The sequence below is a fragment of the Trichosurus vulpecula genome, chromosome 3 (genome assembly GCF_011100635.1).
Source record: "Trichosurus vulpecula isolate mTriVul1 chromosome 3, mTriVul1.pri, whole genome shotgun sequence".
Classification (NCBI taxonomy): domain Eukaryota; kingdom Metazoa; phylum Chordata; class Mammalia; order Diprotodontia; family Phalangeridae; genus Trichosurus; species Trichosurus vulpecula.
In genome coordinates this window covers 3,978,986-4,004,089 of record NC_050575.1, presented here as the reverse complement: position 1 = coordinate 4,004,089, position 25,104 = coordinate 3,978,986, and positions in this window count along the sequence as shown.

Here is a 25,104-nt window from a genome sequence, read left to right as displayed (position 1 = left end):
TTTCCCCTTGCTAATTATTGTAAGCTGGTATAGGCCCTTATAAGTACCAACTAGGTGGTAAACTATGAGAACATTGTAAAATGTTGTTTGGTGAATTTGTATAATTTTGTTTGGGGGAATGATCGTAATCTCCACTCCCACCAACTATGGGAAGTCTGGTCATCACAAAGACTGGCCATTTAAGTGTTTTCTATGAACTATGCTAAATGCACTGCTTGCAACTCTATTCAGGAAATTTTTACAAACTGTGCCACATGGATTTTGTTGAGACTTTAGTGAAAGGCTCTAGGGGAAGCACTTGAAAGAATAATGCTTAAGCCTCTCCAGATCCCCAGAGAATTGAAGATGTGAACAAATGTGCCAAAAGTACCTCATTTGATTTGTTGGGACAGTAAATTTAATTTGGGAGAGGAGTGTAGTAGTAGGGTAGTATTACAGCACCTCCCAAAGAACTGAGCATGTGTGCTTTGACTCCCTGGAAAGGGACTCTACTACATGTACATGGCCTCTTGCTAAAGGGCATGCATGACCATAGTCTCCCTTTGTCACCATGACTGGGGGCCTGTGATTGATGGAATCAAGAAAGTCCATGGGCCATAAGGATTGTGGCATCTCTTTCTAATGTAGCATCTTTGCTGGAACAGAGACAAAGCTATCTTTCTTGGACCTTCCAATGGGGTGGGGATGGGAGAAAATTTATCTTCCATTTTTCTCCCCCATAAGCAACTATGATGATAATAAACATAGGACAGTGAGAACATATACTTCCTTGAGCAAGTCTGGAAATTGGATCACAAGTCCCTGACTTTCTTTTTTAAATTTTTTTGCACTTAATAGTATTTTTTTCCAATTACATGTAAAGACAGTTTTCAATATTCATTTTTGTAAGATTTTGAGTTCCAAATTTTGCTCCCTCCCTCTCTTCCCTCCCCTTTCCCCAAGACAACAAGCAATATGATATAGGTTATACATGTACGATTGTGTTAAACATATTCTTGACTGTTTCTTCTGCTGTGTATTTCCTTTCCTAAGCACAGATGACTGAAGAATGATCTTGAGAGTTGGATATTTACAGCTGTCAATAACCTCATAGTTTGAGAAGTTGGGAGTTTTGAGGCACTGAGTGGTATAAGGATATGATTTTTTACAAATGGAGCACTTCTCATAGAAGGAGACCGTTAACTTCAGGAGGGTTACTTAGTCCTTGGTTGGTAAGATCTGCAGTTGTTGCTCAGTGCAAACAAGTGAAAGTAAAATCTATTCTGCAGGCCCTCAAGTCTCCTGGGAGTCTTTCCTGCCTCCCAGGAGTGAATAATAGAAGTGATGGATTGCAATTTATATTTTCAGTTTGTGCTAATGTACATTTATGAGTTTTTTTTTCATTTTAATTATTCTTTTGTGGTAGAAGAAATAAATGTTTTCAATACCTGATATCTACTACTTTCTACATTAGGTAACTTTTCCAAAAGGGACCGTGTAAATTCTTTTGGAGACCCTAGACAGAAACCATATCTGAATTTTATTTAAGAGATTTTTTTCTTGGAGTTCTACTCTGTTATTGTTGTGTTTGTCCTTCATTTTCAAAGAGGACCATGACATCAGGAAAATGATGATGACTTGCAGTTGACTTTGATTTCAGTGAGGGAGGGCAGTGCAAGGTCACCAGCCTCACTTTCTCCTCCAGAGCCATCTGTGTCCAGTGGCCTGATATTCACCAGGATATTCACCTGGAGGTGGCCCAGGATGCAATGGGAGACCCTGTCCCTTTTAGGCTAAGGCCTAAGGCTCTGTCATGGGAGTGTATTAGGCAGAGAGTTTTAGAAAAGCTAGACCCTCTGTCTTTGGAGTCAGGCTCCACCTAGAACCAAACTGAATCCATGTGAGTCCATAAGAGAAGTCCCCTTTCAGAAAGGGACACCTGTGGGGCCACAGGTGACATTTCTATTTTCCATTATGAGCCATTAATTATTAGTAGGATGAGAATTAACTATTCAGTTATAAACTGCTTCTCAATCTTTAAAGAATTTGATCCTTATGTTCTGAAAATTGCAAATCTTCTTCTCCCTTAGCTCACCCACACCTGAATCATGTGGCTCTATTCCTCCCCCTTCTCTTTTAAAGAACTTACTGGAAGCAGCTGGAGGATAATTTGAATGACTCAGCCCAACTGCCCTGGGGGAAGATGGGAGCCAGGAGGAAAATGTAGAAATTCTGGCAGATGGCAGGCACTGATGCAAAAGGGCCCTGAAGTGTTGTGGGCAAGAAGAGGCAAAAGACAGACAAGCTACGTGGGGTTAAAGATTGAGATTCATAAGAAAAGCGTGAGAAGAGAGCACCTAGAGAAAACCCTTAGTGTGAAAGGGAAAGGATTTGTGAGATCTGTGTTGAACAAAGATTTCTCAGAGGGATGGACAGATTCTAACCCTGAGGTGTATTTTTAAGCTTTACTACATTTGAATGAGGCAGGGTCTCTGAAGTGGTTGCTCCATATAGGGCAAAGAGCTGGTGTCCTGGGGTACGTGGAGAGCTCCATCTGCTGGGGAGTGACAGAACTATAGATTCCTCATCAAAGGAGCTGAACTAGGAGTGAAGTTGTGGAGGATTATAGTGCCATTAACTAAGCCTCAGAAGAAGAGAGAGTGAGGTCTATGAGCAGTAACCATTACCTGCTGTGCACCAAGGGAAGCTACAAGATGCTGAGAGCTATGGGGAGCAGTAAACCCTGTCCTGTCTCCCTTCCCCCACCTCACCCCTTGCTGGAGCCTATCCCAAAGCTGTATCATAATCTCAAACACTGAACAGGTTTCTAGGGATAGAACCACCCATTGTGTGTCCATGTGTGGAAGGGGGCAAAGGGTTTTGACTGCCTGTGGGCTTGGATCTATTATTCAAGCCCTTCCTTTGCCCATTAATTTACCAATGAAATAGTTGTGTTTTAACCTTTGTGGGTCTATGTGCTTATAAGAGGAACTAGCAGCTCTCCTTAGTGAGAGTGCCAAATATGAACATTCCTAGTACCACTTGGGTGGGAGCAAAAACTCATCTAAGTGCAGTATCTCCCTAGAGGAGGAAATCTTTACAAAGGTTCTACTTATAAATCACCTTGTGAAACATGCATGCCAGGCAGAGCTGGTATTACTATGCTGATTTTATATCACAGGATCATTAGATTTAAAGACAAAAGTGACCTTAGAGGATATCTAGTCCAACTTTTCCTTCTTCAGATGAGGAAACAGAGGGCCATGGAAATTAACTGATTAGCCACACAATTAATATATATATCTGAAATTGCATTTGAAATTAATTCTCTCACTCAAAATTTAGTGTCCTTTTCTACTGGACCAAGGCTATGCTGGCAAATGTTTTACAACCAACTAGATTCACCAAAAAAAAAGTTTGCATACACATTTTAAAATTTTCATTATTAATATTTCTCCATCACTTTCTTCAGTTTAGACAATCGACAAAACTATAAAGAAAACAAGGATTTGTGGCATTTACCAATTTCCAAGATGTAAATGCTCACCCTGAAAATTGAATAAATAACTCTCACAGACATGAGCTGGCTCCAGCACATCCCTGTACTGGACCATATTGCTTCTCAGGAAAACAACAAGAAACACTCTATGCTAAATGTGGGTCTTGTAACCTTGAAACTGAAAGTTTCTTATACTGAGCTAGCCAGGAAATAAGAAAATTGAGGCTAGGAGAGATGAGGTAACTTAGAACTAAAGAAGGCTAAGAATTAGAAGGAACCTTAGAGATCGTCTAGGTCAATGCCCTCATTTTACACAAGATGAAATAAAGATTTAGAGATGTGAGGTGACTTGTCCAGTGCCTTGTCAGTGGGGAAGTCAGGTTCTAACTCAAGTGTTCTGAATTCATGTCCAAGGGGCTTTCTATCATACCTCACTGTGCATAATGGCTGGAGGATAAATCAAATCATTTTGTTGCTTTATTCTATGCATAGAATAAAAAAAAAAGAATAAGGAAGTTTCCACCACTCTCTTCCATTTCCCTCTCCTCCATTCTATCCTAACTGTCACTACCTTTCCCAGTAAGCAATACTTCCACCCCATCTGGAACTAAGCGGGAACTAACTGAGCATACCTTCAGGTTGTGCTGTATGCAGTGCCCAACCTTAGTGTTATAAAGGCATAGGTGAAGGTTGCCAAAATTCAAGTCTAAAGAATATATTCCAGCCACACTCCTCAAATGATAGTGTAGCTTTGACCCAAGTAGAACCTTAAGCTCCTAGGATCTGTCAGCCTCACAAAAGGAAGTAAAGAACAGCTCAGGGTTTAGCAATTCAGTGAAGGAGCATTAAAAGTATTGGGCGATGGGAGAGGAGGGACTTCGGGGAGTGAAAGCTGCAAAGATAGAGTGGAGTAGCAGCAGTAAGGGGAGTGGCAGGATCATGCCAAGGGAGCTACAGCAGGTAAAGAGAAGGGTGCTTCAAGACATATCAGGCTCCCTTGCCAGAAGATGGAGCCATAAGTAGTGTTCCAATCATGGTACAATCACCACAGAGCATGAATTGTTTAGGTAGTTTTCTTTTCCTCACATTAACATGGGTTTCCACAAGAGATTTGTACTTCTGTGTTTGAGAAGCACAGAATGATTTTATGGTTTTAGTTTCTCTTTGTTATTTACTTTGCTATTACGTCCCAATTAAATGCTTCACTATTTTAATATATGGTTCCTAACTAGTCATTGGTAGAAAACGCACTAAACGGAGGCTCAAGATATATTTGCATGATTTCTATTACACAAAAAACTGCAGACTAATTTGGAGACAGAGAGTGGTTCCAGAGTCACGGAGGGAGCTTTACTTAATACTTGTACCCTAACATTTTATGCTCAAAAGTAACTTTGTGATTCAGCTGTCTTATTTTTACCAAAGGGCTTCCAACAGAAGGTAGAATGTCTCTTAAGGAGGTACTTTTCAAAATTACTTGGGAAAGTTGGGAACATAATTTTACTTTTGGAAAGGTTTACAAGAGGAAGGGGAAGGGAACTCCCTAAGATGTTAACCTTGTTCTGATTCCTGTTCTTCATAGCAGCTCCAGGCTCATCCATTTCTCCCTGGACATCCTCACCAGGAGAGGGTCACTGCCTGTGGAATGTTTAAAGGATTGTGTTATTCAAACTGAGTTTTCAGTGACAAGAACCTGGGTCTGTTTCAGGAGTTCAAGCATGTCAGCCAGGCTGAGTGAGGTCCTGTGCCAAGGACTGGCACTGGGAGGTCAGGTTCTACTTGGTCAAGGCTGGTGTCTATCATTTAAGGAGTATGGCCAGAGTGTATTTCTTAGACTTGAATTCTGGCTAGGCAACTTTCACCTATACCTTTATAACACCAAGGCTGAGCACTCCAGACAGCACGACCTGAAGTCTCACATCTAACTTTTTATCTTTTCTTATGGCAACTATCAAGACTTTTTACCAATTCTTCATTTTAATTCTCCTTCACATTTGTGAGTTATTTAGCCCTCGCTCCCAGTTGGGGTAGTACAAATGAATTCCTTTCAAGTCTTTTCATTGCCTTGGCAACTAGTACTTGGACCATGCAATTTAATATGAAATGCTGATACAGCTCAGATGAGCATTTAACAATGCTGGAGAGGACAGGGGAAGAGCTGGAGGCTTTTGCCCTATAGTCTGATCCAACAGCAAAGCTCCCTGTCCCCTTCATATATAGAATACAAAATGTTAAAACTGGAAGGAACCTCAAAACAAAGAATATTAGACATAGAATAAGATGATGCTCAAGCTGAAGGGACTTTAGGAGATAAAATCAGTATAATCAAGGTGGGGAAGACATGTTCTACGTGGTTCTATAAGGGGTCAAGAACCATATGGTCTAGTTGTTGCTGTATGACCTTCATTTTTGAAGAGGACCAATTACATCATGGGGTGATGTCTTGACTTGTGCATGAATTGGATGTAAGGGAGGTAGAGTCGCACAAAGTTTTCAGCCTTAACAAATCTTACTGAATCATTAAAGTCCAGTGACAGGACAAAAGTCAAGATGGCTGGTGGCCCAAGGATGCGGCAGATAACCTTGGAGTCTTCTATGCCTGACCAGGCTCTAAGCACTCCACTGTGCCTACTTCAGCCACCTTTGTGGCCATTGGAACAAATTGTTTTCTGCACATTCCACTAGGGAAAGTTTTCACATGCTTGAGGTAGCCATCCCCCTCACTCACTTATGGTTTTGAGGCCTGTTGGTTACCCTCAGCCTGGTTTAGCCTGTCTATTGAGATGGTTTTACCAGGGTGTGGCCACTGCACAAGCTAAGGCTTCTTAGAGCAACAGGTGAGAGCTGGAGGAATCAGGGGGACACCAAAAATGGCTGAGCAGCCCTGAGAAGGGCTTAGCAAGCTCTCACACCAGAGATGCTAGTCCTCCTGAATACTCCATACACCCCATTATCTAGTAGGAAAAGCATGGACCCAGCAAGCAGAATCGAGGTTAGACTCTAGTCTAGGCCACTGACTAGTAAGCAACTAGTTTTCTAGTTTCTATTTTCTGTTTTACCAACTGTAAAAATAAGATTAGAGCCAGGACGTTCATGCATACCTGTAATCTCTGCTCCTGGGGAGGTTGAGGCTGGTGAGTGGCTTGAATTTGGGGAGTTCTGAGCTATAATGGGCTAAACTAATTGAGTGATTGCACTATTTCAGACTCCAATGATGTAAGTTCCCTCTGGAGTCCACCAGACTCCTAAGGATGGACAAACCAGACCAGGTCAGAAATGGAAAAGGTCAAAAAAGGAAGAAGAAAAGGAGGAAGAAGAGGAGAAGGGAAGGGGAAAAGGAAAATGAGGAAATTCTTAGGGACAAAGGCAGGATGCAAAAGCAAGTTTCTCCTGACTCAAGAGAATATAAGCTTCTTAAGCTTCACGACAGTTCCATTTCTTGTCTTTGTATCCCCAGCATTTAGCACAGTGCCTTGCATGTGGCAGACTCTTAACAAATATTTGCTCAATTGAATCGAAATTCCTCTAAGCCAAGGACCCTTTCCACTAAACTGTGCCCTCGCCAACAATATGCTTCCCATAGATATTTAGTAAATGTCCAAATCAAATCTGATATCCCCTATGAGAGCTCATTCAGCCCCTTTGAACATTTCTCATACTGGAAGTATGGTCATGTGCACAAAAATGGATCTGGAGTTAAAGCACCTGAGGTTCAAATCTGGCCTCAGCCACTTACTAGCTATGTGACCTTGGGGAAATCGAATTCCTTCTCAGTGCCTCAGTTTCCCCTTCTATAAAATGGAGACCTACCTATAGAAACAGTGTTTTACAAAGTACTGTGGAAGCATGTGGCCTCAAGCCACATGTGACCCTCTAGGTTCTCAAGTGTCAGCCCTTTGACTGAATCCCTAGGATTTGTTCCATGAAGTTTGGGTTCAGCCAGTTCCCCTCCTCTGTGATAAATTTCTGGGATGATGATAATGATTATCATCTGGAAGGATCCTTTCATGAAAGGCCTTAAAGGTATAACCTTGGGAATAGTAATTGTAACTGATTACCAACTATCTTTAGGTTTGTCAACTGAAGCTTTCCATTTTCAGAAGCCCTAGGGAATTATTCATTAGCAAATGGAGTTAAAATCACAGGATTCTGTTTGTCTGCAATGAATTTTCCATTAACATCCATGAGATTGCCCATATAATACCATTCTAGGGTGATAACTAATTCAGATTGTTAAGGAAAGGAAAGGCGGGAGGGAAGAGGATTCAGAAAAAGTCATTTATTTCCCAACTATCGATGTTCTTTTCCCCTCTCTTGGACATTGGCCTTGTGGCTCGTAGGCTTTCAATTGGTTTTAGTGCCCAAATCTTACCTGGTGTAGAGTAAGAAGAGAAGGAACAGATAGTCTATCTTAATCTTTACTGCTAAACAGCAAGCTCAAGCATTGTTTGGGACAGTAATCCCTTCTCCCTACAGAGAACTGAATAATCCTACTGGCAAACCTATCTTGTCAGAGCTACTTCAGGGTTAAGAGCTAATCTCTTCCTCTTCCTCTTACTCCCTTAAAAGTAGCTGAAAATCCCTAGGGTTTTAGGATACCAAGAGAAAAGATCCTGCAAAAAGGTGTTAATGGGCCTAGTTTTCCTAACAACCTAACCTTTCTGGGTTACCTTCTATGTTCTTCGTAAAGGCTCCTTCTGAGAAGATGAAAAGCTGTTGATTAACCAATAAAGCAGAGAGATGATGGGGAGTATTTTAATCAGAAAGGCAGGTAGGAAACTTGTGATGAACTGGGAGTAAGGAAACCATAGTTCTGACATTCCCTAGCCATTCCACCCTGGATATCATTGGACTTGAGGAAATCAGGTGATGAAGTGAGCAAAGGCCTGAGTTCAAATCCTGCCTCAGAATTTTATAATTCTGTGATCCTTGACAAGTCTTTTTAGAATCTCTTTTAGCCAGTTTCTTCATCTGCGAAAGGAGGGTAATAATATTACTTCCCTCACAGGACTGTTATGATGATCAAATGAGATAATATTTGTTAAAAAATAAATAAATAAAAGGTGGAACGGTGAGGGATCTAGAATCCAGCGATCTAACTCTAAATCCAGTTACCTTCTCCACTTGAGATAATCGAGTTTACTCCTACTTCCTATGCTTCTCTAACAGTGTGGCAGTGAGGAAAGAACTACAAAATACTACAATGTGGTGAATTATTATTTTCATGTCAGTTATCCTGCTCAGAAAAGCTTCAATGGCTATCCCGGAGACAGCGTGGGGCTGTAGGAAGAACACGGCCTCCAGATTCAGAAGACTGGAATTCAAATGCAATCTCTTACTATCAGAGCAAAGCTGACTTTTCTCACCCGTAAAAGGGAAGCTAGGCTTGGATGGTGTCTGAGGTCCGCTCCTGCTCCAGATCTATGACCAAGGCTGACGACAATGCTCAGAAAAGCTTCAATGGCTATCCCAGAGACAGCGTGGGGCTGTAGGAAGAACACAGCCTCCAGATTCAGAAGACTGGAATTCAAATCCCATCTCTTACTACAGGAGCAAAGCTGACTTTTCTCACCCGTAAAAGGGAAGCTAGGCTTGGATGGTGTCTGAGGTCCGCTCCTACTCCAGATCTATGATCAAGGCTGACGACAATGCTATGGCAGATTGAGCCTCCTCAATTTGGGATTCAAGGCTCTTCAGCCACTAACCTTCCCCTTGTCTTCTGATAAGTTATGGCTCAAGACCATTCATTCCAGCTAGGCCTGTTTCCACATTCTCCTCTCCCTATGTCATGCTAAGGCCTGTGTGAAAGTCTGTGCATGCGCTTTACTTATTTAATAGCTCTCTATTTGTTGCTTTCACTATTGTTTAGTTGTGTCTGACTCTTTGTGACCCCATTTGGGGTTTTCTTGGCAGAGACACTGGAGTGGTTTGCCATTTCCTTCTCCAGCTCATCTTACAGATGAGGAAACTGAGGCAAACAGGGTTAAGTAACTTGCCCAGGATCACATAGCTAGTAAGTGTCTGAGGCTGATTTTGAACTCAGATCCTCCTGACTCCAAGCCCAGCATTGCACCACCTAGCCACCTTTCTTCACTTAGCAGCCTCCTATATATTTCATTTCAATCCAAAGAATGTTATTAAATGCCTACTGTGTGCAATGCCTAATATGTTATAGCTTATAGGAATACAAAGAAGAAGAAAAACCAATGCAGTCACTTCTTTCAAAGGGCTTATATTTCACTGGCAGTATATAACATATCTGCAGAAAGTATAATAGTAATGACCGCTGCTGGGCCCAGTGGGGAGAAACGGACACACTCTCTCTGTCTCTCTTTGTGTGTGTGTGTGTGTGTGTGTGTGTGTGTGTGTGTGTCTCCCTCCTTCTCTCTCTCTCTCTCCATTTCTGTCTGTCTGTCTGTCCCTTTTTCCTTTTTCCCTCTTTTTAGAGGTCTCTCTCAGGCTAAGCACATTTAGGCAGACTAGGTTCAGTCCTGGTAGAGCCTAGACTCTAAAGATAGAGCTATGGCTCTTTTCTGGATATTCTCCGGTACTTTACACGCCCAATCCCAAAGCTCTGGGAAATTACTTAAACCTTAAGGTTGGATATTGTCCTGATTCTTCCCAAAGAATCAAGAGCGGAGTAGAAAGAACTCGATGAATAATGTAAATCAGGTACAGGATGGCTATCTATTTTATCCATACAAAAGAAATGCTTCACATGCAAGCAAATATTAGCAAAGATTCAAAACAGCATACAGTAACATAACAACTACAATACTCTTCCAAGAGGTCAATATCTAAAGCTATCAAAGCAATTTGTGGGAACACTAAATTGTTGTTTCATATTTTACCTTGACGCTGTCCAAATAATTTCCTCCAGGTCTTTGTCTTCTATCCAGGCCAGGAATAGGATTTATCCTTCTGAAAGTGGTCATTCTCTTTAGTGCAGAAACTCATCCTGCTTCCAGATAGTTTTGACTGAGAGGCCAGTTATCTTTGTACTAATCAAACTCACAAAGTTGCCTGTAAGTTTGGACAGAGATCCATCTTGAGACCTCGGTTTGGTCACCTAAGCTCAGGGAAAGAGAGAAAACAGAAAATACTGTAGTTTAACGTCCAAACTCAGGCTTATCTAAGCCAATATGAGTGCTTTAGCTTCCCTGTGCTCTTTCTGTTAGGATAGGGGGAAGTATAAAGTCCTCCATCCTCCCTCTAAGAAGGGTCTCAAAAAGCCCTGGCATGCCCCCTCAATGGGAAAAGAGAGAGCCAGAGGATGAAGACCCTTTAAGATCCACCAAATGGGCCTTTCCCGGGGACCATAGCTTTGGCAAAAACTCTCCTATTCCAACCATCACAGTTTGGGGGAATAAAGGACCACCCAAACTTTGCTGCATTATTCAAAGTGACAATCCCTTAAGCACTGAGCCACATGCTTCCCCAGAAGTAGCCAAGGAACAGGCTCATCTCCCCATGGGGTATGCTACAGCCTGATCAGACCATGGGGCCTGCTGTTTACCTGCTTTGCCCAAGTAAATATGAGATTATTTGAAAATAGAGTGAAGTCTAACAGCTGAAGGATTCAGAAAAAGCTTAAGACGAGATGGCCACTGATAAAGATTCAGAGCAGGCAGAGCAGAGGAGGAAATGCGGCCATGGGAGACAGCTGCTGAGAGGCTCGAGATGTAACGACTTGTCCACTGCACAGCTGTTTCTTTGTGTCTTTGTACCCCTGGTGCTGAGCACAGTGTCTGTCTGACACGTAGTAGGCAGGTAAATGCTTATTGGTTGACTGATAATAAAACTGCCTAGATTAGGACCCAGCTTTCTTACCTTTCCAGCTTTTTCTGATTATACTTCCTTCACTGCCTTTGATATGAGAAATGCTTTAAATGCATCCATAGAAAGATACTTTATCAGTGTTAACTCTTCCAGACAGAAATCGATTTTCAGTTTTTTCTTAATGTCCTGAAAGGAAAATTTAAGAAGTGATTCGAACAAATTTACTTGCTTTAGACACAGATTGCTGGACATAGTGGTCCACCTATTTAACAAGACCTAGTATGATTTTTTTTCCTTCCCCTCTGGCCTTTCTCCACATTTGGATCTTTAGAACTATATCTTATTGGACTCTTGGGAAATATGCCACCTTATTTTGATGGCGTTGCCTCATAAAACCACAGGAAGGAGTCTTAGAAATCTTTTAAGCCAACTTTCTCATTTACAGGAGAGGAAACTGAGACCCAAGGAATTAAGTGACTACCTAAGCTCACACAGATACTTAGTAGCAGAGCCAGCCAGGGATGGGGAACCTGTGGCCTCAAGACCACATGTGGCCCTCTAGGTCCTCAAGTGTAGCCCTTTGACTGAACCCAAAGTTCTGTGATTTGTTCTGTGAAGTTTGGATTCACTCAAAGGCCCCCACTTGTGGACCTAGAGGTCCACATGTGGCCTCAAGGCTGCAGGTTCCCCACCCCTGGACCAAGTTAAAACTAGTTAAAAAGGATTTATTACAATATGTTAATCACTAAGATGCAAATAAAGGCAAAAACCAGTCCATGCTGTCAAGGAATTCACAGTCTAATGGGAGAGAACTTAAAAGCTACTATTTATAAACTAAATACATACAGGATGAATTGAAATAATCGCAGGAGGCAGGTACAAGAATTAAGGATGGTTGGGAAAGGCTTCTTGCAAAAGGTGGGACTTAATCTAATATTTAAAAGAAAGCCAGAAGCAGTGATGAAGAAAGAGAGAGTGCAGGCATGGGGGATAGCCAATGAAAAGGCCTGGAGCTGGGAGAGGAGTTGGGAGCTGGAGTGGCATGTGTTGGGGAACAGCAAGGAGACCAGTGTCACTTGCAAGTGGAGGGAAAAACCTAGGTATACTGACTCCCAGTCCTGTGCTCTTTAAATCCCAAGGGTTTCTATCGAATTGAATGTACCTCTGGGCACTCTTCCAAGTATTGGCCCACGTCCCATCAAACCCCCAAACCACTGATTTGAGCTTAAGCTATAGCTGGAAGCAATTCTGAGTGTTTCCTTTCTGAGAGCATTCACATTTCCCCAGAGAAAGAGAAGAGAAAGGTCAGGAAGCATGAGAAGAGGAGAGGAGTTACTCAACGGGACAGTGGAAAAAATGGGCTAACTCTCTTCTCACCCCCCCCCCACCCTTACCTCTTTTATCATTTAGGCAATTTAGTGTTTTTAGAAGTAAAGAAAAAAGTAGACTATGGAAAAACTTCTGGACAGGGAGTCAGGAGACCTGGCTTCTAATCCTAATAATGCTGTGTGGGCAGGTTAGCCCATTACATTAGGGCTCACTTTTCTCATCTGTAAAATAAAGGGGGGGAGGGGGACTAGAATATTGATCCCTAAGGTTCCTTTAATTCAAAATTCAGTGATTCTAGCAAATTATGGTTTGGAAAGACCTTGCAAAGATGGAGATTGACATAATGTGATGGCTTGGTGACAGAAGGGGGCAATTCGAACAGACAAGAGAATAGCCTCCATTTATTCAGCATCGCCCCCTCCCCCCAATCCCAGCCAAAGGAACTACATTTACCCCAAGCTTCAGTTTCCAAAGCTAGCTCATATTTGGGGATTATTTTGAGTAATAATAATGCCATTCTTTTTGGTCTATGTGTGTGTGCGTGTGTCTGTCTGTCTGTGTGCACATGCATTTATTTAGAGGCAGGAATGCATTTTTAATATGTACCACTAACAGAGATAGCTTGGCCAAGTGGATAAAGAACTGTCAGGAAAACCTGGCTTCAAGTACTGCCTCCTACTCACACTGATTATGTGACCCCCGGTAAATCTCAGTGCCCTAGGCAACCCTCTAAAACCATAAGCCAATCTGCATTAATAAAGAAAGTTTTCTCAACTGGGAGCTCCTCATAGCTGATCCTGCCCCATCCCTAGCTCAGTATTCTCCACTAAGGTCACTTTCTGATGCCTCATTTGTGGTCAACGTAGACTGTACTCTAAGGCTATGTTTCTTAGTAGACTGAAGGCTCTGGCAAGTTTTGCTAAATTGGAAAGATTGAATAAACTCCAGTGGCACGGGTGGTATGGGGCCCTCAAAGCCGTATACAACCTGGCTCCAAGTTACCTTTTCAGGCTTATTATGAGTAGCAGGGCATTGGACTTGAACACTTCTCATGGATCTAAGCATGTGTGCTATGGTTTCAAGAAGGGTAAAGAATTTGCTTCTTGTTAAAGGTCAAGCATAGTGGTGTCTCTGTGACTAGGGGCTGCAGGAGATAATTGGAGACTAAGTAGAACCACAAACTGAGTAGAGGCCAAAGTTAACTTCTGTTCCTTTTTTTGAATGTATCAGTTAATTGAGTGAAATGTGAAGATGAGGATGGCAGGGGAAGAGGGGGAAATATTTTATAGCAGTGATGGCAAATATGAATACACGAAAGCCTAGTCAAGCCTGAGCCTGGATCTTAAGTCTCTAGCTTCCTCTTTCCCTGAACACAGGTGACTGCACAGTCCTAAAGGATAAACATATCCCGCTCTGGAAACTCTGGAGTCACTGAATTGGATACTGGTCATTCAGGAAGAGAAGCTCCCTACAGCCATGGTCTTCTCAGAAGAGATGCCCACTGCCCGGATGACGAGCCGTGTGTGTCTGTCTGGTTGGAATATACGGACCTTCGGTTCCTGCTCACAGTACAGATCTGAGACAAATGTGAAATGCCTGCTTAGGAGTCCCATGAGTCCCCTGGGAGTCTTTCCTACCTCCTATGGGAATATGATAGAGGGGATAGGTTATGATTCGGTTTAAGCATGTGTTTATGTGCACATATGAATATTTGGTGTTTTAAGCATTTCTTTTACAGCAGAAGAAATAAACAGCTGTCTTATACCAGATATCTACTTCACCCATGGAATACTTTTCCAGAAGAGGGAAGGGAAGGTAGCGAATGAGTGTTTTTCTATAGCACGTACTATGTGCCAAGAATTGTGCTAAGCCCTTTTTACACGGATTATCCCCCTTGATCCTCTCCACAACCCTGGGAGTTAGATGCTACTATTCTCCCTATTTTACAGGTGAGGAAATGGAGGCAAACAGAGTTAAGTGACTTGCCCAGGGTCACACAGCTAGTAAGTATCTGAGGCTGGATTTGAATGCCACTCTTCTCTAAGAGACCTTATTAATCCCTTTTAGGGGAGACCCTTGACATGAGCCACACCTATGCTTTGTTTAAGAGATTTTCCTCAGAATTTTGGGGTTAAGGCATAATAAACAAGAAAATGAATGCAAGAAAAAGCCTGAATCTTCTCTTTTGGGGATCAGGCTCCCTAGGGACTAAACCCAAGTCTATATGAATCCCAAGCAAGAGCCCTCTGCAGGGCAAGGGCACTCCCTGAACTGTGAGGAAGACACACATTCCTACCCATCACGCACAGCCAGACTGACTTTCTTGTTCAATTTCTCTACACCTTTGTGCAGGCTACTCCCATGCTTGGAACCTATTCCCTCCTCACCTCCACCTCTTCAAATCCCTAGCTTCCTAGAAAGCTCAGCTCAAGCTGACCTTGTCTGATCTGCCCTCCCCACCTCAGCCCTACCCCACCTGTTGGTCCTTTCCCAACAACTACTTTGTGTTTATTTTGTCTGCATTGTGCACATGTTTATCTTTGTAACATTGTCTCTCTGATAAAATGTAAACTCTTGGAAAGCTGAGATTGTTTTATTTTAGTCTTTGTATCCCCAGCAGCTAGTTCAGGGCTGGACTTAGTGGTAGGTTAATAAATGCTTGTTAATTGATTACAGGCCTGGAGATGACCTTGTATCAGTCTTCTGCACACCAGCCTGGCTAAACGCAGAAAGGTTCATTGCCAGAAGGCAGACCACCAGATGAGTATTTTCTTTTCAGCTACAATTCATGAAGGCTGTCTACAAATCTGGAGAGTGACTGTAATCTATTTTAGCTGAGGGGGTCGGCAAATCTATGAGATCACAGACCTATCGATGTATTTAAATACCATATTAGAATTCAATACTTCAGAAATTCTCTAATTTCATTGGTGTGGGTCTTTTTTCCTACCAGTGCAAATAGCAACCCATGGACATTTAATTAGAAATGTAAATATAACAGTTGAGTAAATACTTTGACCCTGGGTGAGTCACTTAACCTCTGATTGCCTGACAAAATAGATCCACTGGATCCACTGAGGAAGGAAATGGCAAACCATTCCAGCATCTTTGCCAAGAAAACTCCAAATGGGGTCACAAAGGTTAGGGCACCACTAAAACAACTCAACAACAAATACTTTAAGATATGTTATATAACATAGAGTGTCCTGGGACTTCTGGGTTGTGTGATTAAAAAAAAAAAGATGGAGAACTGACAATTTTAGCCAGTCTCCTGGATATCTCAAGTCTCTCCAAGAAGGATATCATATGCCAAAGAGAATGCATCGGGCCTGGAGTTAGGAGAGAAGCTTTGAGTTCTACTTCTGACATTTGCTAGTTTTGTGACTCTAGGAATAATCCTTATGAGGATCAAATAAGATAATGTATGTTGAGAGTTTTGTGAACCTTAATTTTCATATTCTATGGCTTTTTATATTTCTGTATTCTAAGGATTCAAGTTGATTATGTTTTGAGATATTTGTTATAGTTCTTAAGATAGAGACTTTCCCCCAACTCCACCACCAGAGGATAACAAAATCTGGATTAGAATCCCTGCCTCGAAGTGAGATGTAGACGGCTGAAGAAAATGCCTTGACCTGGGCATGAGGATACTGGTTGATCATATTCTATACAGCTAACATTTGCATTTGGTTGTTGTTTCAGACTCTTCATGACCCCACTTATAGCTTTCTTGGTCAAGATACTGGAGTTGTTTGCCATTTCCTTCTTCAGCTCATTTTACAGATGAAGAACCTAGTCAAAGAGGGTTAAATGACTTGCATAGGGTCACACAGCTAGTAAATATCTGAGGCCAGATTTCACCTCACAAAGATAGTCTTCCTGTATCCAGGCCCAGCAATCTATCCATTGCCCCAACATTTACATAGTGTTTACTATATAAGCACTATAAGAAAATCCTTGATTTCCTAATTGCTAAATTAGAAAACCTTTGTTGGTCCTCATCCTTTTCAACTACTCTGCAACTTTTGACACTCTCTCCCAATTCTAGCCTCCAACTCCCCCTCTTTTTAGATATTCTCTTCTACTTGAGTTTTCCTGGTTCTCCTCCTATCTGTATAACTGATTCTTCTCAGTCAGGTTCTCTTCTCTGTCTCAGGGGACCTCAGCATCCCTCAGTGAAGAAATCAAAATCATTCCTTAGAGGAGTAAGAAAAGCCCATGGATTTTATAAATTTTTATTTTTGGGACCAACATCATCATTACACTTAAAGCTCCATATCACATATGGGACCCCATTACACATAAGTTTCCACCTAGTAAATGTGCATGGATATCACAGAAAGAACACAGCACAAGCATCCTGTGCAGGTAAGAGTCCATTCATACAGGTGTATAGTTCAACTTTGTATGCACTTTGCATAGGAGAGCTCAAAGTAACAATGGTACAATAGTATTAATAGTATTAATATCATGCTGTAGTGTACGATACCGTACATCACAGAATACTGTAGTGTGGTGTAACATGCTATAGTACAGTATAATGTAGGGTAATTCAATGGAGTGGGCATCCAGGTGGCACAGTGGCTAGAATGCTGGGCCTAGAGTCAAGAAGACTCATCTTCCTGAGTTCAAACTTAGCCTCAGGTGCTAGCTGTGTGATCCTAAGCATGGCACTTAATGCTTCGTGTCTCAGCTTCATCGTCTAAAACGTCTAAAACGAGCTGGACAAGGAAATGGCAAACCACTCCAGTATCTTTGACAAAAAAGAGAAAAGAAAAAACAAACAAATAAACAAATGAGGTCACAAAGAGTCAGATACAACTGAAACAACTGAACAATAGCAAAGTTCAGTACTGAACTTTGAGAGCAAATATAGTATGATATATGTAATATATTATTAAATAATGCAATATCTTTATTAATTTCTAGAAAGGGGCCAGGAAAGTAAGGGAAGGTGGCTGAATAAAGCTCAGTCTTTAAAACAGGAGTTTAACCTGGGATCTGTGGACTTCTTTAAAAAATTTTGATAACTCTTTCCATATGATTGATTTCCTTTGTAATTCTATGTGCTTTATTTTATGTACTTTAAAATATTAATATGAGAAGGGGTCCAAAGTCTTCCTCAGTCTGCAAAAGGGGTCCAAGACATGAAAAAGGTTAGAAACCCTATTTTAGAATGTCTCTTGAATATCATTCAGAATCTAATTGACTGTCATCAATCAATTAATTATTCAGCATGTGTAGGGTGTCTAGCAAGTCCTCTTTTTTTCTTTTTATTAGTTAATTTTTAGTTTTCAACATCCACTTCCACAAGATTTTGAATTCCAAAATTTCTCTCCATCTCTCCCCTTTCCCCACCCCAAGACAGCATTATACCTTCCTCCAATCTGCACTCCCTTCTATCACGCCGCCCCCCTTCTCTTATCCCCTTCCCTTCTATTTTCTTGTAGGACAAGATAGATTTCTATATCCCATTGTCTATATATCTTATTTCTCAGTTGCATGTAATAACAATTTTTAACATTCATTTTTAAAACTTTGAGTTTCACATTCTCTCCCTTCCTCCCTCCCTACCTACCCTCATTAAGAAGGCAAGGGATTCAATATAGGTTATACATGTATCGTTATGCAAAACACTTCCATAACAGTCATGTTGTGGAAGATTAACTTTATTTCCCTCCATCCTATCCTACCTTCCATTTATTCTATTCTTTCCTTTGACCTGTCCCTCCTCAAAAGTGTTTGCCTCTGATTACCCACTCCGCTAATCTGCCCTCCCTTCTATCATCCCTCCTCTCTTATCCCCTTTCCCCCTACTTTCATAGAGGGTAGAATGGATTTCCATACCCAATTGAGTGTCATTCCCTCTTTAAGCCAAATCCGATGAAAGTAAGATTCACTCATTCCCTCTCACCTCCCCCCTCTTCCCCTCCATTGTAAAAGCTCTTTCTTGCCTCTTTTATGTGAGATAATTTACTACATTCTACCTCTCCCTTTCTCCTTCTCCCAGTAGATTCCTGTCTCACCCCTTATTTTTATTTTTTAGATATCATCCCTTTATATTCAACTCACCCTCCGCATATACACACCACACACACACACACACCACACATTCCCTCCAATTACCCTATTACTGAGAAAGTCTCATGAGTTACAAATATCATCTTTCCATGTAGGAATGTAAACAGTTCAATTTTAATAAGTCCCTTATGATTTCTCTTTCCTGTTTACCTTTTCAGGCTTCTCTTGAATCTCGTATCTGAAAGTCAAATTTTCTATTCAGCTCTGGTCTTTTCATCAAGAGTACTTAAAAGTCCTCTATTTCATTGAATATCCATTTTTCCCCTGAAGGATTATGCTCAGTTTTGCTGGGTAGGTGATTTTTGGTTTTAATCCTAGCTCCTTTGACCTCCAGAATATCATATTCCAAGCCCTTCGATCCATTAATGTAGAAGCTGCTAGATCTTGTGTTATCCTGATTGTGTTTCCCCAACACTTGAATTGTTTCTTTCTGGCTGCTTGCAATATTTTCTCCTTGCCCTGGGAACTCTGGAATTTGGCTATAATATTTCTAGGAGTTTTCCTTTTGGGACCTCTTTTGAGAGGTGATTGGTGGATTCTTTCAATTTCTATTTTACCCTCTGGTTCCAGAATATCAGGGCAGCTTTCCTTGATAATTTCCTGAAAGATGATGTCTAGGCTCTTTTGTGATCATGGCTTTCAGGTAGTCCAATAATTTTAAAATTATCTCTCCTGGATCTATTCTCCAGGTCAGTGGTTTTTCCAATAAGATATTTCACATTGTCTTCTATTTTTTCATTCTTTAGGTTTTGTTTTATAATTTCTTGATTTCTCATAAAGTCATTAGCTTCCATTTGCTCCATTCTAATTTTTAAGGAATGATTTTCTTCAGTGAGCTTTTGGACCTCCTATTTGGCCAATTCTGCTTTTTAAGGCATTCTTGTCCTCATTGGCTTTTGGGATCTCTTTTGTCATTTAGGTTAGTCTATTTTTTTAAGTTGTTATTTTCTTCAGCACTTTTTGGGTCTCAAACTTTAGCAAGCTGTTGACTCAGTTTTCATGATTTTATTGCATTACTCTCATTTCTCTTCCCAGTTTTTCCTCTACTTATTTTACTTGCTTCTCAAAATCTTTTTTAAGCTATTCCATAGCCTGTGACCAATTCATATTTTTCTTGGAGGCTTTGGATGTAGGAGCTTTAATTTTGTCGTCTTCTTCTGGTTGTATGTTTTGATCTTCCTTGTCACCAAAGTAAGATTCTATAGTCTGAGTTTTTTTTCTGCTGTTTGCTCATTTTCCCAGCCAATTACTTGACTTTTGAACCCTTTGTTAAGGTAGGACTCTGCTTCCAGTGTAGAGGATATACTTCTCCAAGCTTCAGGGGTTTTGTGCAGCTGCTTTCAGAGACATTTCTAGGGACCTGTAATTTTCAGTTCTTCTGAGGTGGTATGATAAAAGGAGAGGTGTTTACTCCTCTCCTGGTCTAGTTGGAGAGTGACCACAAGCACTCTTTTCTGCCTTGGAACTGTGAGGAGGATTCCCTCTCCACTGCTGCCACAAGCTCTTGCCATGCCAGTGCTTCTCCTTGCCCCAGGACTGTGACCTAGATCCAAGAATGGGCAAAGCAAGAGAATCCTGTCTCAGAGCCAGCAAAGAGATCTCTGCAATCCCTCTCTGATCTGTTGCTTGATTCCCCCCACCATCTGTGGGTCTGGAGCTCCAGAATCAGCCACTGCCACCACTGCCACTCCAGGGCTGGGGCCAGACCTTGCTTCTCTCTCACCCAGGCCCAACAGACCTTTCCTACTAACCTTCTAAACTGTCTTTGGTATTTGGTAGGTTGAGAAAACTGGAAATCATCACAGCTGCCAGTGATTCAGCACCCTGAGCCCTGCTCTAGGTTTGCTGGGGGCCAGTCCCTGCCAGCGCAGCCCACGCTAGACTGCACTCCTCTCCCAGTCAGGTGCAACAGACCTTTCATGACCTTCCAGGTTGTCTTGGGCTGGAAATTTGTTTCAGTCTGTCATTTTGTGGGTTCTACTGCTCTAGAATTTGTTTAGAGTCATTTTTTACAGGTATTTGGAGGGGTTTGGGGGAGAGCTCAAGCAAGTCCCTGCTTTAACTCCACCATCTTGGCTCTGCCCCTAGCAATTCCTTTTAATACATATACCATTTCAGTAACTTTTGTACATACAGACATCAAAACATTTATCATTGAAGGGAAAGGCAGTCATATGTACTGAGTCATTCCAAGGACTTTAAAGATCATTTTTCTCACCATATCAGCTCATTTCAGAGACTGAGAAACTACAGCACAGAGGGAGGAGGTGACTTGCACAAAGTCACATGACTGAAATGATAGGGGGTGGGGGTGGGGCAGGCAAGAAGTACAGTTCAACCAGTCATCCCTTCCACATCGTGACTTTCCTATTGTGGTTTCAATATATCATGGGTTGGCACAAGAAATTAAATGGGACTTTGGGGGGAGTTTTGTGGAAGCCAAAGATGACACTTGAAGGCCAGCAGATGACACAGAAAAAGTATTTTTACTTAACATTGACCTACATATAGCCTATGACCAAATACTTAACCCAAATTTTACAATAAGATACTGTAAACACCCCATAAAAGACAAAGAAAAAAATTCAGACTTCTTCTGTGGTAAGGGGAGGGCCAAAAAATTTTATGTGGATTTTCCAATGGATTTTCCAGATTGTGGGGGCACCACACCCCTAAGCCCTGCAATGTGGAAGGAATAACTGTATATAGCACATATAAAAGTCTAGAGCCATAGATTTTTCTAGGTATTTGGCTATGAATAAGAGAAGAGACATAGGCTGACAGAGTCAAGGGGATGGAACTATAAAATGAAAGGTTTTTTAAGGATAGTGGATAGGGCATGTTGGTGGTTGCAGCTAGGTGGCACTGGGGATGGAACACTGGACCTGGAGCTAGGAAGACCTGAATCCAAATCTGACCTCACATACTTGTAAGCTATGAGACCCTGGGCAAATCATTTTAATCTCTGTTTGCCTCAGTTCCCTCAGCTATAAAACAGGGATAATGATAGTACCTACCTTCCAGGGTTGTTATGAGGATCAAATTAAATAATAATTATAAAGCACTGAGCACAGTGCCTGAGCCCAGAGAGGACCAGTGACTTGCCCAACATCACACAGCTAGTGTTGAAGCCCAGATGTGAATTCAAGTCTTCCTGACTCAAAGTCCAGTGTCCTATCCAACATACTATGCTACTTGCAAAGTGTCAAGGACGTGAGTAAAAGGGTTGGCCTTGGCAAGGAAAAGGGCCACTTCTTTGTCAGAAACTAGAGCAAAGGAAGAGAGAAATAAGTGATACAAAAGAATTTCAGTGCCTACTATTGGGGAGAAGAGGGAGCTCAAGGTGATGGACCGTATTTCTCAATAAGTTAAGTAGGCAAGGTTATCTACTTAGAGGGGAGCAAAGAAGAGATGTTGTGGGAGGCTTAAAGAGAGAAAAGAAGGTCTGGAACAGGGGTTGGGAATCTGAGGCCTCAAGGCCACATGTGGCCTTCTAGGTCCTTGGTGTGGCCTTTTCACTGAGTCCAAGTTTTACAGAACAAATCCTTTTATTAAGGAAGGGGATTACTTCTGTGAAGTTTGGATTCAGTCAAAGGGCCACACTTAAGGACCTAGAGGGCCTCATGTGGCCTTAAGGCCGCAGGTTCCCCACCCCTGGCTCTGGAACATCTGCTGTGGGGAGTGAGAGAGAAAGTCAGTTCTAACATTTTATGGATAAAGTTTCCTTCTAATGTTAATATTCTACACGCAATAGATATCTGCCCTGATTTCATTTGCCTGCTTTACATCCCCAATGTAACAATGCATGTCAAGGGAACACAGAGAGAAGGGACATAATGGCAGAGGAAGGACTCCACAGGGCACTTTAAAAGGATTGAGTCAAATGTTAGGGTATACTGGAGCAAAATTTTGATCCCTAGGCAGTTTATGCCTCACGGGGAAAATTCCCTCCATCCCCCCACCCCCCAATATGTTTTCACATTCTAAGGTCTATTATGCTGTGGATGGAATTTCACAATGACTCCACTGCATCTCTAGAAAGAATACAATAATTTCTCTGAAATAAGAAATAGGATCTATTTCTGACATATATTTAATCTTCATTTTTCATCATGAATTGACAATAAGCAGATATCCTTGGTTATACTTTGAAGAGTCCTTTACTAAAGGGCATGAGCATTCTCGGGGTTATTTTTAAAATTATCGCAAGTCTGATGTGAGCACAATCACACTAGTTTGGGCACACTTGGAAAGGGCCTTTTGGAAAGTTCTGAAATGGCCACTGCTGAAATCAGTACGTGGATAGTTTTACAATAGCTTAATCAAAAACGTATGCTAGCGTCTCGAAAAGCACTGAGGATATTTTATGATCCAAATCATTCCCGGACTCTAGAGTTTCACAGTGAGTCTTGTCATTATTTGGGATTAATTTTTTTTTTTACTTCACCATTTCATTTGCAAATTTTGTGTTGACTTACTAAGTAGTGATGAAAATGAATAAATCCACAAATGTTACAAATGGAGGGAAAAAAAGGACTTTGGGGAATTGTAAAAAGAAATGTACGGTATCATGTAGACATGACTTTTCTAGCTCAGCTGTCCGGTTCTTGGCTCATGAATCGAATCCCCAAACTATCATTACTATGAACAGACTACTTTCCCCATGATAAATAAATTAGAAATAACACAAGGACATAGGACTTGAACTATTGTGATTTTAACTGAAGACCTTCTGGTCTAAGGAAAGATTTTTACAGAGTAAGTGAAAGCTATCCCCAAGATGTCATCTATCGGTTTTTCCTTTTCAGTACTGGCCATGCCCACATGGCAAGAACAATAACTGCCATGGAGAAGTCAATCTGGTGTTGCAGACAGACTTATCAACTGAATTGGATCGAATTATCCCAGAGCTAATCAACTGGTCTTGTGATTGTAGAATCTTGGAATAGAAAGGGTCCTCAGTCATCATTTAGCTCAATCCTTGTCAGAAGCATAAATCCTGTCCAAGACAAACTCTAGCACTGAGGCATTTAGCTGTCCACTAAAGTTCTCTGTTTCTATTAACAAAGAACTCACTGATTCCTGAGATAGCCCATTCTTCTTTGATACTAATTGTTTGGAAGTTCCTCTTTATACTGAATCGACATTTGCTTTTGTTTTTCCTTCCTAAATTCTACCCATTGGTTCTATTTCCACCCTCTGGTGCTAAACAGAATCTCTCTCTCTGTCTGTCTCTCTCTCTCTCTGTCTGTCTGTCTCTCTCTCTCTGTCTCTTTCTCTCTCTCTGTCTCTGTCTCTTTGTCTCTGTCTCTCTCTCTCTCATAAAAACTCCAAAGGAGATCTTTGAAGACACCAATCCTATCTTCTCTAAATCTTTTCTTCTTTGGGCTAGTTATACCCAGTTTCTTCAATTGATTAGCATATCACGTTTCCAATTCCCCTCACCATCCTGGCTTCCCTCCTATGTATGCACTCCATAATTTCCCTTCTAAAATGTGGGTGTATAACTGAAAATAATAGCATGGATATATGGTTTGGCCAGGGCAGAGGACAATAGGATCATTACCTCACTTGTTTGGACATTATGCCTCTAATTACACAGCATAATGCCTAGAATGATTATGCAAAAATTGATTAATATGGCCCCTGAACAAATCCTAAGTTAAATAGATTCATTGGGTAAGTATCAACTTGTTATTTAGCCATTTTTGGTTGTGTCCAACTCTTCATGACCCCATTTGGGAGATTTCCTGGCAAAGATACTGGAGTGGTTTGTCATTTCCTTCTCCAGCTCATTTTACAGATGAGAAAACTGAGGCAAATAGGTTTAAGTGACTTGCCCAGAGTCACACAGGTATTAAGTGTCTGAAGCTTGATTTTAAGTCAGGAATGTGAGTCTGACTCCAGGTCCAGCACTCTATCTACTGTGTCACCTAGGTCAAGCTAATTGAAGGCTTGAGATAAATATCTGATAGTTTATGAAGAGAGAAGAAAAAGGAAGAGGAAGAGGAGGAGAAAGAAGAAGATGAGTAAGAAGAGGAGAACAACAAGAAGAAAGAAAGAGGAAGAAGGAAGAGGAGAAGCACAAGAACAATAAATTAATGAGGGGGAAAGACAAGAGAAAGATTAGCTCCAATTATATTGAGTGGCTAATAATGGATCGACTCATATATATATATATATATGTTTATGTGAAGCAACTGAACCAATATATCATCTCTTGCATTGATAATGAAGGAGCTATTAATTTAATTAGTTTAAACATTATCCCCGTATAAGAAACCAATAATGACCTCTGGGAGAAGGTAACTGATGTAGTGTGAAGAGTACTAGATTGTGAGAAATAATGATAAATGTTTGTCAAACAAATTCATGAATAAGATTGGCAGTCAAAAGGCACAGATTCTAGTTTTGGCTCTTCTACTAATCAACTGTGT